Source organism: Salvelinus alpinus, chromosome 25 (genome assembly GCF_045679555.1).
Source record: "Salvelinus alpinus chromosome 25, SLU_Salpinus.1, whole genome shotgun sequence".
Classification (NCBI taxonomy): Eukaryota; Metazoa; Chordata; class Actinopteri; order Salmoniformes; family Salmonidae; genus Salvelinus; species Salvelinus alpinus.
The window spans coordinates 46,283,048-46,296,924 of NC_092110.1; positions in this window are offsets into that span (position 1 = coordinate 46,283,048).

The window sequence follows — 13,877 nt, forward strand, 5'->3', positions numbered from 1 at the left end:
TTCAAGCCTTTCATGAACTAACACTCGCATTTGATTATTATCTTCCTTAGTAGCACTGACTTTTCTAACTGAGAGATGTATCCCACCTAGCTACAGCATCTTCAGATGAATGAGGATGTATATGACTGAGAGATGTATCCCACCTAGCTACAGCATCTTCAGATGAATGAGGATGTATATGACTGAGAGATGTATCCCACCTAGCTACAGCATCTTCAGATGAATGAGGATGTATATGACTGAGGAGAGACGTATCCCACCTAGCCACATCATCTTCAGATGAATGCACTAACTGTAGTGGCTCTGGATCAGAGAGTCTGCTAAATGACTCACTACTGTAGTGGCTCTGGATCAGAGAGTCTGTTAAATGACTCACTACTGTAGTGGCTCTGGATCAGAGAGTCTGCTAAATGACTCACTACTGTAGTGGCTCTGGATCAGAGAGTCTGCTAAATGACTCACTACTGTAGTGGCTCTGGATCAGAGAGTCTGCTAAATGACTCACTACTGTAGTGGCTCTGGATCAGAGAGTCTGCTAAATGACTCACTACTGTAGTGGCTCTGGATCAGAGAGTCTGTTAAATGACTCACTACTGTAGTGGCTCTGGATCAGGGAGTCTGTTAAATGACTCACTACTGTAATGGCTCTGGATCAGAGAGTCTGCTAATTGACTCACATGTAAATGTAAAAAATGTGAGCAGAGGGAATCGTGATCATAGGCCTACGGTACAGTACTGATTTAATGTGACGCTGTCTTCCTACTCTGGAAGATATTAGGCATTTGAGTCTGATTGTGGTGTGCTATCTTTCTGTTTACATTTATTGAAGCAATACTGTGGTCTGGCTGATGTGGTAAGCTGTTAGAGGATGACTGATTGAGCCCTACTGTGATGCCAGAACCAGCGCCAGCTGTTAGAGGATGACTGATTGAGCCCTACTGTGATGCCAGAACCTGCGTCAGCTGTTAGAGGATGACTGATTGAGCCCTACTGTGATGCCAGATCCTGCGTCAGCTGTTAGAGGATGACTGATTGAGCCCTACTGTGATGCCAGATCCTGTGTCTTAGAGGATGACTGATTGAGCCCTACTGTGATGCCAGATCCTGCGTCAGCTGTTAGAGGATGACTGATTGAGCCCTACTGTGATGTCAGAACCTGCGTCAGCTGTTAGAGGATGACTGATTGAGCCCTACTGTGATGCCAGATCCTGTGTCTTAGAGGATGACTGATTGAGCCCTACTGTGATGCCAGATCCTGTGTCTTAGAGGATGACTGATTGAGCCCTACTGTGATGCCAGATCATGCGTCAGCTGTTAGAGGATGACTGATTGAGCCCTACTGTGATGTCAGAACCTGCGTCAGCTGTTAGAGGATGACTGATTGAGCCCTACTGTGATGCCAGATCCTGTGTCTTAGAGGATGACTGATTGAGCCCTACTGTGATGCCAGATCCTGCGTCAGCTGTTAGAGGATGACTGAGTGAGTCCTACTGTGATGCCAGATCCTGCGTCAGCTGTTAGAGGATGACTGATTGAGTCCTACTGTGATGCCAGAACCTGCGTCTTAGAGGATGACTGATTGAGCCCTACTGTGATGCCAGAACCTGCGTCTTAGAGGATGACTGATTGAGCCCTACTGTGATGCCAGAACCTGCGTCAGCTGTTAGAGGATGACTGATTGAGCCCTACTGTGATGCCAGATCCTGCGTCAGCTGTTAGAGGATGACTGAGTGAGTCCTACTGTGATGCCAGAACCTGCGTCTTAGAGGATGACTGATTGAGCCCTACTGTGATGCCAGATCCTGCGTCAGCTGTTAGAGGATGACTGATTGAGCCCTACTGTGATGCCAGATCCTGTGTCTTAGAGGATGACTGATTGAGCCCTACTGTGATGCCAGATCCTGCGTCAGCTGTTAGAGGATGACTGATTGAGCCCTACTGTGATGTCAGAACCTGCGTCAGCTGTTAGAGGATGACTGATTGAGCCCTACTGTGATGCCAGATCCTGTGTCTTAGAGGATGACTGATTGAGCCCTACTGTGATGCCAGATCCTGTGTCTTAGAGGATGACTGATTGAGCCCTACTGTGATGCCAGATCCTGCGTCAGCTGTTAGAGGATGACTGATTGAGCCCTACTGTGATGTCAGAACCTGCGTCAGCTGTTAGAGGATGACTGATTGAGCCCTACTGTGATGCCAGATCCTGTGTCTTAGAGGATGACTGATTGAGCCCTACTGTGATGCCAGATCCTGCGTCAGCTGTTAGAGGATGACTGAGTGAGTCCTACTGTGATGCCAGATCCTGCGTCAGCTGTTAGAGGATGACTGATTGAGTCCTACTGTGATGCCAGATCCTGCGTCTTAGAGGATGACTGAGTGAGTCCTACTGTGATGCCAGAACCTGCGTCAGCTGTTAGAGGATGACTGATTGAGCCCTACTGGGATGCCAGAACCTGCGTCAGCAGTTAGAGGAGGACTGATTGAGCCCTACTGTGATGCCAGAACCTGCATCTTAGAGGATGACTGATTGAGCCCTACTGTGATGCCAGATCCTGCGTCTTAGAGGATGACTGATTGAGTCCTACTGTGATGCCAGAACCTGCGTCAGCTGTTAGAGGATGACTGATTGAGCCCTACTGTGATGCCAGAACCTGCGTCAGCTGTTAGAGGATGACTGATTGAGCCCTACTGTGATGCCAGAACCTGCGTCAGCTGTTAGAGGATGACTGATTGAGCCCTACTGGGATGCCAGAACCTTCGTTCCAAATAGCATCCTATGCCCTCTGCACTACTTTGGACGAGCCATAGGTACCACTTGGACCGCATGCATTGTGAACAGTTCTGTGAACTGGGGGGATGGGGGGGGGGGGGGTCAAAATGGAGACCACCATTGTGTTCGTGAGAGACTCATCTTTCCAATAGTTTATAGGCCAAACCGTTCCGATGCTACAGACAATTTTGTGCGAAGATAGATGTTTCAGGATGTCTCATGGCCACCTGTCACCACAGAACACATCAGGGGATGCGGTGGGTTGAGACCCATCCAGTGCAAAACAGATATCTCTTTCCGACAGCTTTTTAAGGGGTATTTTTTCGTGTTTCTAACTAGATTTCCGCGGGGCGAGGACATCAACTCTGGGGAAGGTGGTAATGCATTCAAATTCATGCTAATTCCTCCGTTGCCTGTGTGTTCATGTGTCACTGTGGATCAATCCGTTACCAGGCTGACGGAGGGGAGACAGACAGACAGACAGACAGACAGACAGACAGACAGACAGACAGACAGACAGACAGACAGACAGACAGACAGACAGACAGACAGACAGACAGACAGACAGCGTATAGGGAATAGGACCCAGAAGGCTCTGGTCAACAGTAGTACACTGTATAGGGAATAGGACCCAGAAGGCTCTGGTCAACAGTAGTACACTGTATAGGGAATAGGACCCAGAAGGCTCTGGTCAACAGTAGTACACTGTATAGGGAATAGGACCCAGAAGGCTCTGGTCAACAGTAGTACACTGTATAGGGAATAGGACCCAGAAGGCTCTGGTCAACAGTAGTACACTGTATAGGGAATAGGGCCCAGAAGGCTGTGGTCAACAGTAGTACACTGTATAGGGAATAGGACCCAGAAGGCTCTGGTCAACAGTAGTACACTGTATAGGGAATAGGGCCCAGAAGGCTCTGGTCAACAGTAGTACACTGTACAGGGAATAGGGCCCCATTGGGGACACAGTGCGACAGACACCTTGAATCCTGTAGTGTGATTGAGAGGCTAATATGACAGCAGTGATGGGGGCAAAACCAGGCGTATACCGTATCGCACCCTAATCCCTTTATAGTGCACTACTAGGGACACACATGGAAGATATAGGGAACAGGGTTGCATTTGGGACCCACCGTCTAGTCGGTCTGTTGAAAGGGCCAGATACTTTAACAGAAGGTTAACAACAGCAGAACACAGGGTGTAAAGACATGTTTCTGCTGAGCTTATTATCAAGCAGACAACAACTGTCCCTAAATCAATATCCCATGTTCTGAGATAACAGGAGAAACACTTCAGGAAAAACACAGACCAGCAGAAAATGTGGAGAAAAAAAAGCAGAAAGGGGTGAAAAAGCGAATGCTTAGTTTAGTTTAGTGACACTGAATTCATTAGAATGTCACACCAAAACACTCCCTTGCAACACCATTTAAATGTGTTGCTGTGTATTTGGCATGTTGTTGTTATTACAGATTGGAAATGTATTCGTGGCCTGAAGACAGAGAATTACATCATCAAACTGTTCTGCTCTATTCTGTTCTGTTACGTTTCTTCTGTTCGGTTCTGTTCTGTTACGTCTCTTCTGTTCTGTTACGTCTCTTCTGTTCTGTTACGTCTCTTTGGTTCTGTCCTGTTCTGTTACGTCTCTTCTGTTCTGTTACGTCTCTTCTGTTCTGTTACGTCTCTTCTGTTCTGTTAGGTCTCTTCTGTTCTGTTACGTCTCTTCTGTTGTTCTGTTCTGTTCTGTTACGTCTCTTCTGTTCTGTTACGTTCCTTCTGTTCTGTTACGTTCCTTCTGTTCTGTTACGTCTCTTCTGTTCTGTTCTGTTACGTCTCTTCTGTTCTGTTAGGTCTCTTCTGTTCTGTTACGTCTCTTTGGTTCTGTCCTGTTCTGTTAGGTCTTTTCTGTTCTGTTACGTTCCTTCTGTTCTGTTACGTTCCTTCTGTTCTGTTCTGTTACGTCTCTTCGGTTCTGTTCTGTTACGTCCCTTCTGTTCTGTTACGTCCCTTCTGTTTTGTTACGTCTCTTCGGTTCTGTCCTGTTCTGTTACGTTCCTTCTGTCCTGTTCTGTTACGTCTCTTCTGTTCTGTTCTGTTGTAGTATAATACTGATGTTTCACTGTAAATTACTACTTATATTATATTCATAAGGTAGTATAATACGGATGTTTCACTGTAAATTACTACTTATATTACATTCATAAGGTAATATAATACTGATGTTTCACTGTAAAATACTACTTACATTATATTCATAAGGTAGTATAATACTGATGTTTCACTATAAATTACTACTTACATTATATTCATAAGGTAGTATAATACTGATGTTTCACTGTAAATTACTACTTATATTATATTCATAAGGTAGTATAATACTGATGTTTCACTGTAAATTACTACTTATATTACATTATGTTCAGGTAATGTCACTGATATAAACTGATGTGTTGAGGTACTGTCACTGATATAGACTGGTAATGATGAGGTAATGTCACAGATATAAATGGGTAATGTTGTGGTAATGTTATTGTTATAAACGGGTAATGTTGAGGTAATGTCACTGATATAAACTGGTAATGTTGAGGTAATGGTATTGTTATTAACTGGTAATGTTGAGGTAATGGTATTGTTATTAACTGGTAATGTCACTGTTATTAACTGGTAATGTTGAGGTAATGCTATTGTTATAAACTGGTAATGCTGAGGTAATGGCACTGATATAAATGGGTAATGTTGAGGTAATGTCACTGGTATAAATGGGTAATGTTGATGTAATGTTATTGTTATTAACTGGTAATGTTGAGGTAATGTCACTGTTCTAAACGGGTAATGTTGAGGTAATGTCACTAGTCTAGACTGGTAATGTTGAGGTAATGTCATTACATTATATTCATAAGGTAGTATAATACTGATGTTTCACTGTAAATTACTACTTATATTATATTCATAAGGTAGTATAATACTGATGTTTCACTGTAAATTACTACTTATATTATATTCATAAGGTAGTATAATACTGATGTTTCACTGTAAATTACTACTTATATTACATTATGTTTAGGTAATGTCACTGATATAAACTGATGTGTTGAGGTACTGTCACTGATATAGACTGGTAATGATGAGGTAATGTCACAGATATAAATGGGTAATGTTGTGGTAATGTTATTGTTATAAACGGGTAATGTTGAGGTAATGTCACTGATAAAAATTGGTAATGTTGAGGTAATGGTATTGTTATTAACTGGTAATGGTATTGTTATTAACTGGTAATGTCACTGTTATTAACTGGTAATGTTGAGGTAATGCTATTGTTATAAACTGGTAATGTTGAGGTAATGGCACTGATATAAATGGGTAATGTTGAGGTAATGTCACTGGTATAAATGGGTAATGTTGATGTAATGTTATTGTTATTAACTGGTAATGCTGAGGTAACGTCACTGATATAAACCGGTAATGTTGAGGTAATGGTATTGTTATTAACTGGTAATGTTGAGGTAATGGTATTGTTATTAACTGGTAATGTTGAGGTAATGTTATTGTTATAAACTGGTAATGTTGAGGTAATGTCACTGATATAAATGGGTAATGTTGAGGTAAAGGTAATGTTATTAACTGGTAATGTTGATGTAATGTTATTGTTATTAACTGGTAATGTTGAGGTAATGCCACTGTTCTAAACTGGTAATGTTGAGGTAATGTCACTAGTCTAAACTGGTAATGTTGAGGTAATGTCATTGTTCTAAACTGGTAATGTTGAGGTAATGTTGAGGTAATGTCACTGTTATAAACTGGTAATGTTGAGGTAACGACACGGAGATAAACTGGTAATGTTGAGGTAATGTTATTGTTATAAACTGGTAATGTTGAGGTAATGTCACTGATATAAATGGGTAATGTTGAGGTAATGGTAATGTTATTAACTGGTAATGTTGATGTAATGTTATTTTTAATAACTGGTAATGTTGAGGTAATGTTGAGGTAATGTCACTGTTCTAAACTGGTAATGTCGAGGTAATGTCATTGTTCTAAACTGCAAATGTTGAGGTAATGTTGAGGTAATGTCACTGTTATAAACTAGTAATGTTGAGGTAATGTTACTGATATAACTGGGTAATGTTGAGGTAATGTTAATGTTATTAACTGGTAATGATGTAATGTTATTGTTATTAACTGGTAATGTTGATGTAATGTCACTGTTCTAAACTGGTAATGTTGATGTAATGTTATTGTTATCAACTGGTAATGTTGAGGTAATGGTATTGTTATTAACGGGTAATGTTGATGTAATGTTATTGTTATTAACTGGTAATGTTGAGGTACTGTTATTGTTATAAACTGGTAATGTTGAGGTAATGTCACTGATATAAATGGGTAATGTTGAGGTAATGGTAATGTTATTAACTGGTAATGTTGATGTAATGTTATTGTTATTAACTGGTAATGTTGAGGTAATGTCACTGTTCTAAACGGGTAATGTTGAGGTAATGTCACTAGTCTAGACTGGTAATGTTGAGGTAATGTCATTGTTCTAAACGAGTAATGTTGAGGTAATGTCACTAGTCTAAACTGGTAATGTTGAGGTAATGTCATTGTTCTAAACTGGTAATGTTGAGGTAATGTTGAGGTAATGTCACTGTTATAAACTGGTAATGTTGACGTAACGACACTGAGATAAACTGGTAATGTTGAGGTAATGTTATTGTTGTAAACTGGTCATGTTGAGGTAATGTTATTGTTGTAAACTGGTAATGTTGAGGTACTGTTATTGTTATAAACTGGTAATGTTGAGGTAATGTTATTGTTATAAACTGGTAATGTTGAGGTAATGTTTAGGTAATGTCACTGTTCTAAACTGGTAATGTCGAGGTAATGTCATTGTTCTAAACTGGTAATGCTGAGGTAATGTTGAGGTAATGTCGCTGTTATAAACTAGTAATGTTGAGGTAATGTCACTGATATAAACTGGTCATGTTGATGTAATGTTATTGTTATTAACTGTTAATGTTGAGGTAATGGTATTGTTATTAATTGGTAATGTTGAGGTAATGTCACTGTTATTAACTGGTAATGTTGAGGTAATGTTATTGATATTAACTGGTAATGTCACTGTTATAAACTGATATATTACGTTTAATTATGCTTTGTAAGCAACAGGTGTAGACTAACAATGAAATGCCTACAGGCCCTCCCAATGAAATGCCTACAGGCCCTCCCAATGAAATGTCTACAGGCCCTCCCAATGAAATGACTACAGGCCCTCCCAATGAAATGCCTACAGGCCCTCCCAATGAAATGCCTACAGGCCCTCCCAATGAAATGACTACAGGCCCTCCCAATGAAATGACTACAGGCCCTCCCAATGAAATGCCTACAGGCCCTCCCAATGAAATGCCTACAGGCCCTCCCAATGAAATGACTACAGGCCCTCCCAATGAAATGACTACAGGCCCTCCCAATGAAATGCCTACAGGCCCTCCCAATGAAATGACTACAGGCCCTCCCAATGAAATGACTACAGGCCCTCCCAATGAAATGACTAAAGGCCCTCCCAATGAAATGACTAAAGGCCCTCCCAATGAAATGCCTACAGGCCCTCCCAATGAAATGACTACAGGCCCTCCCAATGAAATGCCTACAGGCCCTCCCAATGAAATGACTACAGGCCCTCCCAATGAAATGCCTACAGGCCCTCCCAATGAAATGCCTACAGGCCCTCCCAATGAAATGACTACAGGCCCTCCCAATGAAATGCCTACAGGCCCTCCCAATGAAATGACTACAGGCCCTCCCAATGAAATGACTACAGGCCCTCCCAATGAAATGCCTACAGGCCCTCCCAATGAAATGACTACAGGCCCTCCCAATGAAATGACTACAGGCCCTCCCAATGAAATGACTAAAGGCCCTCCCAATGAAATGACTAAAGGCCCTCCCAATGAAATGCCTACAGGCCCTCCCAATGAAATGACTACAGGCCTCTTCCAATGAAATGACTACAGGCCCTCCCAATGAAATGCCTACAGGCCCTCCCAATGAAATGACTACAGGCCCTCCCAATGAAATGCCTACAGGCCCTCCCAATGAAATGCCTACAGGCCCTCCCAATGAAATGACTACAGGCCCTCCCAATGAAATGCCTACAGGCCCTCCCAATGAAATGACTACAGGCCCTCCCAATGAAATGACTACAGGCCCTCCCAATGAAATGCCTACAGGCCCTCCCAATGAAATGACTACAGGCCCTCCCAATGAAATGACTACAGGCCCTCCCAATGAAATGACTAAAGGCCCTCCCAATGAAATGACTAAAGGCCCTCCCAATGAAATGCCTACAGGCCCTCCCAATGAAATGACTACAGGCCCTCCCAATGAAATGACTACAGGCCCTCCCAATGAAATGCCTACAGGCCCTCCCAATGAAATGACTACAGGCCCTCCCAATGAAATGCCTACAGGCCCTCCCAATGAAATGCCTACAGGCCCTCCCAATGAAATGACTACAGGCCCTCCCAATGAAATTCCTACAGGCCCTCCCAATGAAATGCCTTTTCCAACAAGTCAGTTTGTCGAATTTCTGCCTTGAAGTGGAGTGGAAATGTCTAAGAGCAACAGCGGCTCAGCCGCGAAGAGGTAGGCCACACAAGCTCACAGAATGGGACTGCCGAGTGCTAAAGCGCATATCTCGTAAAAATAGTCCTCGGTTGCAACACTCACTAGAAACTGCCTCTGGAAGTGCACATGAACTGTTCGTCGGGAGCTTCATGAAATGGATTTCCATGGCCGAGCAGCCGCACACAAGCCTAACATCACCATGCGCAATGCCAAGCGTTGACTGGAGTGGTGTAAAGCTCATCGCCATTGGACTCTGGAGCAGTGGAAACGCGTCGTCTAGAGTGATGTATCACGCTTTCACCATCTGACAGTACGACGGACGAATCTGGGTTTGGAGGATGCCAGGAGAACGCTACCTGCCTGAATGCATAGTGCAAACTGTAAAGTTTGGTGGAGCAAGAATATTGGTATGGAGCTGTTTTTAATGGTTTGGGCCCCTTAGTTCCAGTGAAGGGAAATCTTAATGCTACAGCATACAATGACATTTATATACGATTCTGTGCTTCCAACTTTGTGGCAACAGTTTGGGGAAGGACCTTTTCTGTTTCAACATGATCATGCCCCTGTGCACAAAGCGAGGTTCATACAGAAATGGTTTGTCCGAGATTGGTGTGGAAGAACTTGCCTGGCTTGCACAGAGCCCTGACCTCAACCCCATGGAACACCTTTGGGATGAATATGACTGCCGACTGTGAGCCAGGCCTAATCGCCCATCGTCAGTGCCCGACCTCACTAATGCGCTTGTGCCTGAATGGAAGCAAGTCCCAGCAGCAATGTTCCAACGTCTAGTAGAAAGCCTTCCCAGAGGAGTGGAGACTGTTATGGGAGCAAAGGGGGGAACATATTAATGCCCATGATTTTTGGAATGAGATGTTCACGTACTTTTGGTCATTTAGTGTATAGGTAGCGGTAAAATTTCTAGGTAAAAGGATACATAATAAACAGTAGCAGCAGTGTATGTGATGAGTGAAAAGAGTTAGTGCAAAAAGGGTCAATGAAGATAATCCAGGTAGCTATTTGGTTAACGATTTAGTAGTCTTAAGGGGGTAGAACAGGGTCCTGTTGGTTCCAGACTTGGTGCATCTCTGCTACCGCTGTGCGGTAGAACAGTTTATGACTTGGGTGGCTTTTAAAAAAAGTTAACATTTGTTATTTATTTCGTATTTTTATTTGTGATTTTTTTTCATCGCCTTTTTCCTGTTATCCAATTGGTTGTTACAGTCTGTTCCCATCACTCCCGAGGACTCGGGAGAGGAGAAGGTTGAGAGCCGTGCATCCTCCAAAACACGACCCTGCCCTGCTTCTTGACACAATGCTCGTTTCACCCGTTTCACCCGGAAGCCAGCCGCACCAATGTGTCAAAGGAAACACCGTACACCTGGCGACCGTGTCAGCGTGCATTGCGCCCGGCCCGCCACAGGAGTTGCAAGAGTGCGGTGGAACAAGGACAACCCAGCTGGCCAAACCCTCCACTGACGATGCTGGGCCAATTGTGTGCAGACCTCATGGGTCTCCTGGTCGTTGAAGGCTGCGACACAGCCTGGGATCGAACCAGGACCTGTAGTAATGCAGCGATGCGATGTAGTGCCTTGGGAGGCCCCAGGGTGGCTGGAGTCTTTAACAATTTTAGGGCCTTCCTCTTGACACCACACTGCTAGTTCACTGACCTCCTCCCTGTAGGCTGTCTCATTGTCGTCGGTGATCAGGCCAAAACCCGTCGTGTCGTCAGCAATGCTAATGATGGTGTTGGAATTGTGCTTGGTCACGCAGTTGTGAGTGAACAAGGAGGGGACTAAGCATCCTTGAGGGTGCAGAATCCAATTGCAGAGGGAGTCCTGAGCTTAGCGATGAGCTTAGAGGGCATTAGGGTGTTGAGCTGTAGCCGATGAACAGCATTATATAGGTGTTTCTCTTGTCCAGTGTTTTGTGTTATTACATACAGCCGGGAAGAACTATTGGATATCAGAGCAGCGGTAACTCACCATCATTACCAGCATTACCACCAGGAATACAACTTTCCCGAATCGGATCCTTTGTTCGTACCCCCCAGGGCAATTGAACTGATTCCAGAGGCTGTTCAAAAACACCGTCGGCTTAAAAGTGGTACTCGGGGTGCACTTTTAGTTCGACTCCGGAGGCGCGCATACCACCCACCACTTCCAATTACATTACTCGCTAATGTTCAGTCTCTGGATAATAAAGTGACAAGCTTATGGTGAGGATTTCCTTCCAGAGAGACATCAGGGATTGTAACATACTCTGTTTCATGGAAACATGGCTCTCTAAATATACTGTCTGAGTCCGTACAGCCAGTTGGGTTCTCAGTTCATTGCGCAGACAGGAATAAACATCTCTCCGGGAAGAAGAAGGGCGGGGGTGTATGTTTCATGATTAATGACTCATGGTGTAACTATGATAACATACAAGAACTCAAGTCCTTTTGTTCACCCGACCTAGAATACCTCACAATCAAATGCCGACCGTATTGTCTCCCAAGAGAATTCTCTTTGGTTATAGTCACAGCCGTGTATATTCCCCCTCAAGCCGATACCACGACGGCCCTCAAAGAACTACACTGGACTTTATGCAAACTGGAAACCACATATCCTAAGGCTGCGTTTATTGTAGCTGGGGATTTTAACAAAGCACATTTGAGGAAAACGTTACCGAAGTTCTATCAACACATTGACTGTAGTACAACATCACCGGGGGCAAACTACCTGCCCTCCAGGACACCTACACCACCCGATGTCACAGGAAGGACAAAAAGATCATCAAGGACAAAAACCACCCGAGCCACTTCCTGTTCAGCCCACTCTCATCCAGAAGGCGAGGTCAGTACAGCGGCATCAAAGCTGGGACCGAGAGACTGAAAAACAGCTTCTATCTCAAGGCATTCAGACTGTTAATTAGCCATCACTAACATAGAGAGGCTGCTGCCAACATATACAGACTTAATCATTGGCCACTTTAATAAATGGAACACTAGTCACTTTATTAATGTTTACATATCTTGCATTACTCATCTCATATGCATATAATGTATTCTATACTATCTACTGTCTTTCTATACGATCTATCTATTCTATACTATCTTAGTCTATGCCACTCTGTCATTGCTCATCCATATATTCATATTCATATACTCTTAATTCCAATCCTTTACTTAGATTTCTGTGTATTAGGTTATTTGTTGTGAAATTGTTAGATATTACTTGTTAAATATTGCTGCACTGTCGGGAACTAGAAGCACAAGCATTTCACTACACCGGCAATAACATCTGCTGAACACATTGTGGCAGATGGCAGGGAGAGGTGAGGGGAGAGGTGACTGAAGGAAGATATCTTGCAGCTCCACCCCTGAGCCTTATATGGACTTCCTGCCCCCACGAGGCAAGCCGGTGGACCATGAAGCCATTGAGATAAAAGAGGAAGTGGGCTCATCTGATGCCCCTGTATATATGTCTGCTCCTCTGGGTTGTTCTCTGTAGTAGCGTTGTTTGTAGTGTTTATGTCCAGACGCTGTTCTTGTTCCGTTGCATATTAAATGGTTCACTCCCTGTACCTGCTTCTCCTGCGTTGGGGCTTACAGAATGATACTATCATTACAAGAAGCATCAGGGAGTTTTTTAGTTTGTTGGGACGTCAAACTTGGGGGCCACCACCGATGGAACCGGGGGTGCCTAAGCTGGCTCGTCGGGCTGTCATGCCATAGCTGGCTCGAGAGGTTTCCTTGCCTCGGTTGCCTCGGTTGGCTCGGCAGGTTCCCATCCTACGTCATGCTTCAGCCGGCCCATGGGGCTTCTACGCCTCAGCCGGGTCGTCAAGCTTTTCACGCCTCAGCCGGGTCGTCAGGCTTCTACGTCTTAGCCGGTTTGTCCAGCATCCAGCGTCCATGTCATGCCTGCTCCCACTCCCCCTCCCTGGCACTGTTACCATCATTATGCGCATCTGCGCTCATTGGACTCACCTGGACTTCCTCACTTTGTTGACTGCCCCAGTCATATATGTCTGCTCCTCTGGGTTGTTCCCTGTAGTAGCGTTGTTTGTTCCGTTGCATGTCCGTCTATATTAAATGGTTCACTCCCTGTACCTGCTTCTCATCTCCTGTGTTGGGCATAACACTCTCTGTCTCTCTGTCTCTCTGTGTCTCTGTGTCTCTGTGTCTCTGTGTCTCTGTCTCTCTGTGTCTCTGTCTCTCTGTGTCTCTGTGTCTCTGTGTCTCTGTCTCTCTGTCTCTCTCTGTCTCTCTCTGTCTCTCTCTGTCTCTCTCTATCTCTCTCTCTCTATCTCTCTCTCTCTCTCTCTCTCTCTCTCTCTCTCTCTCTCTCTCTCTCTCTCTCTCTGTGTCTCTCTCTCTCTGTCTCTCTCTCTCTCTCTCTCTCTCTCTCTCTCTCTCTCTCTCTCTCTCTCTCTCTCTCTCTCTCTCTCTCTCTCTCTCTCTCTCTCTCTCTCTCTCTCTCTCTCTCTTTCTCTTGCTCTCTCTCTC